A 4,068-nucleotide genomic window follows, 5' to 3' on the forward strand; every position below is an offset into this window, starting at 1 on the left:
CCCAGGATCGAACATTGTTTCGTTCTGCTGTGCATGGAGTCGCTATGAGTCGGTTCCGACTCGATGGCACCTGACAACAACAACAACAACATGTTTCTGGTGGTGGTGAAGCATTCCTGGTTTAGAATACACATTTGTACCAACAGCCAAAGGGAACACTTGCTTAAACACAGAGGTGCTGTGAGAAGACAGCTGGTTTTCTGTCTTGGCACTGTTAGTTTTGAAGAGGAGTCAGGGCATTTTTGTTTTATTTTTTCAGGATAGACAATGTTTATTCTTCCCACATGCCATAATGATCTGGTCAGTTTCTGGGGCATACACGTGACTTAATGAGTTTCTCTGGAAAAGGCCTTGAAATACAGGCAGAGCAGTTTGGGCACCTCATTGGCAATTATGAATCTAGCAGTGTCTGAAAGCCCGACAAGTTTTACGACACTCCCCATCTCCATATCTCCCTCCTCTACCCGCATCCTGCCATACTTATAACTAGTGTTTGAGGTTGTAAGAACAATAATCACTTACTAGTAAAGAAATTCAAAAAAGCCCTAATGAAATTTAAAATAATTCAAAGTCTTGCCAGTCAGAAATAAACACTATTCACATTTTGGTGAGCATCTATAAAATTTCTATCTCACACACACTATAATCTTGTTTGTTTGTTTTTTCCATTCACTTTATTTATTGTTAAATTTTATATTTTTAATTAGTGAAGACAAACAGACAAGATCATCAGTCTTTCAACCAATCATACGTTTTGTTTCATCTCAATGATTACATTCCCCTCGCTATAACAACAGTTTTCCTGCGTGTTTTCCATTTTCTTTTTCACAAATGAACAAAGAAAAAATATTTAATGTACCCATACAAAATCAGTAATATAGATTCATTTAAGTGTCCAGAGTGCACGCTTTGCAAGTTAGCCTCCTTTCTGCAGCACATAGCCTTTCTTAGTCCATGAGACTTTAGTCTTCAGACGCTCTATGTTTTTTTTTGCCATCAACTTTGCTTTTGTCATACTATAATCTTATGATCTCATCCTCTGAGCTGTTCTGTAACCTGCTTTTTCACTTAATAACATCTGCTGGATATGTTTTCAATGCTAATAAACACAGATGGACTATCTTAGATTCCCTTGTCTCATCTGTGTGGGACCTGTCCCTTCCTGATGGTTTCATGGCTTCATTTGGATTACAGCAGTCATCCTAACTCAGCCAGCCAAGCTGACATCCATCCCTGAGACGTTAATAATTGAACAAAAGCTGCTGCAGACTTAGGGCTGGGCACCGAGACGGTGGCTGCCTCCCAGGGACTGTTCTGCCCTTCCCAGCCCCAACCTTCCTGCTGAGGCTTTGGAAAGAGCAGCTGTTGGAGATATCAATTGAAAGAAAGTAACAACAGAGATTTCTCTTGACTGCTTGACTGGTTTGTCTTATTCCTTCCTATGGAATTTCTGGTTTGTGGCTAATTGTCTAGCACCGAGAGCTTCAGAGCAGGGCTGTGGCTGAGCAGAAGCCATTCTTTAATTTGCCAAGAAAGTTAAGAAACTTTGGAACAAAAGTAGCAATAGAAAAAGGAAAGGAATTTTGCTTTGGACTTAGTTTGTTTTCCTTTTCTTACTTTTTATTGTGAATTGAGTGAAGATTTACAGCCAAGATCATCAGTTTTACATTAAAAAAAAGTGTACATTTTGTTTCATCTCAATGATTACAATCCTCTCCACGCAACAACAGTTATCCCACTTCCTCCCTGTGGTTCTGATTTCCATTCTGCCCACCTTCCTAACCTTTCTTAACTTTGTCCTCAGGTAAATGCTGCCCTTTTGATTTTGAACGATTGACTATTCCATGATGAGAATACCTTACTAGTGTTGTTGTACACACACACACACACACACACACCCCACACACACCTATAACCTATCTACTGCTTGCCTGAATATTGGGCCACAAGGGTGAGTTCCTTTCCAGACCTGAAATGTGGCCAAGGACTATAGTCTTGGGTTCCTCCTGTCTCTTTCTGATCAGTAAGCTTGGTCATAGTCTTCTTTTTAAAAATAATTTTGATTTTTGTTTCACATTTTCTCCCACTCTATTCAGGGCCTTCTAATATGATCCCTTTTAGAACAGTTGATAGTAGTAGCCAAGCGCCATCTAGTTCTTCTAGATTGTGCCAACTGATGCTCACACATTCCATTAGGCTGTTGGACAAATTGATTCCAATCATTTTCAATTCTCATAACTCTTCTTTCTTCCATACAAGGAGATACAAATAGCTGTACCTTAGATGGCCACTCATGAGCTTTTATGATTCCAGCTACTACTCATCAAAGTAGGGTATAGAACATTGTCTTTGTGGACTATATTTATGTCAATTGACCATGGTGTACCCAGAGACTATTGTCCAAAGTCTCCAGACCCAGAAATTCATTGACTTAAGAGGTTGATAATACCTAAGAAGTTTTCATAATTTTGCCCACTGTACGCTCTACCACATTCATAGTTTTGTTTGCAACAAAGGTAAATATGCATGTACAAATATCCTCTTTCAAACCCATATATATTGTGGGTGTACTCCCACTCTTCTCCCAATACCTGGTCATCATGTGTATCTATACATGTAGCTACCCACAGAACAGTGTTGTCCCAAGGTTGTATAGTTATCACTATTTGCCTCTATTCCCTTTAGCCCTTGCATTCCTCCCTGTGCCTTCACCTGTCTAATCATTGCTCTGCCAACTCCTTCTTCTGGTATAACTCTCCATCACCAGAGTTAATATGTGTCCACGCTTTGGCAAGTGAATTAGTCTACCATCCCTCCCACTCCTGGTAACCATCAAAGAATGCTTCTTTTAGCATGAAACATTTTCTTGAGTTTTCACAATCATGGTCTCATACAACATTTGTCCTTTTGTGATGGACTAATTTCAATCACTATAATGTCCTCTAGGTTCATCCATGTTATGGGTGTTTTACAAATTCATTGTTATTTTTCAACATTGCATAGTATTCCATTGTGTACATGTACCAAAGTTTGCTTATCTATTCTTCCATTGACAGGCATTTAGGCTGTCTCCATGTTTTTTCTGTTGTAAATAGTGCTGTGATGAACATCAGTGTACATATATATACTCATATCCTGGCTTTAATTTCTTCTGGACATATGTGAAGTAGAGGGATTGCTGTTTCTATTTCCAACTTTCTAAGGAAGCACTATGGAGTCCTGGTGTGATGCTGTGGGTAATGCATCAGACTGCAAAGTTGTTTGAACTGCAAGGTCAGTGGTTCAAGCTCACCAGTTACTCCTTTGAAACTCTATATAGGGTCACATTGGGTTGGAATTGATTTGACGGCACTTAACAACAACAACAATAAGGAAGCACTACACTGTTATCCACAAGGAACTCTGGTAGCATAGTGGTTACGAATCGGGCTGCAAACCTCAGGGTCAGCAGTTCGAAACTACCAGCTGTTCCGTGGGAGAAAGATGAGGCTTTCTGCTCCTGTAAAGATTTACAGCCTCAGAAACCCTGTACAGGGTCACTATGAGTTGGAACTGACTCCACGGCACATAACAACAACAATATACTGTTATCCACAGAAGTTGAATCATTTTACAGTCTCACCAGCAATGTAAGAAGATCTTAGTCTCTCAACATCCTCAACAGTATTTGTTGTTTTCTAGTTTGTTTTGTTTTTTTAACTTTGCTATTAATGCTGGGAAGTCCTGATGTGGCACTATAGGATAAGTACTGGACTGCAAGGTCAGTTGGGATTACAAGATCAGTGGCTGAAACTTACCAGTCACTCCTCAGAAAGCCTCTACAGGGTTGCTATAGAGTTGGAACCAACTTGATAATACAACAGTAGCAACATTAATGCAAGGGTGATATGATATATCAATGTTGTCTTGATTTGCATCTCTATATGTAGTGGTTACGAATCGGGCTGCGAACCTCAAGGTCAGCAATTCAAAACTATCAGCTGTTCTGTGGGAGAAAGATGAGGCTTTCTGCTCCTGTAAAGATTTACAGCCTCGGAAACCCTGTACAGGGTTGCTATGAGTCGGAAC

This window comes from Chrysochloris asiatica, unplaced genomic scaffold (assembly GCF_000296735.1).
Source record: "Chrysochloris asiatica unplaced genomic scaffold, ChrAsi1.0 scaffold00048, whole genome shotgun sequence".
NCBI classification, from domain to species: domain Eukaryota; kingdom Metazoa; phylum Chordata; class Mammalia; order Afrosoricida; family Chrysochloridae; genus Chrysochloris; species Chrysochloris asiatica.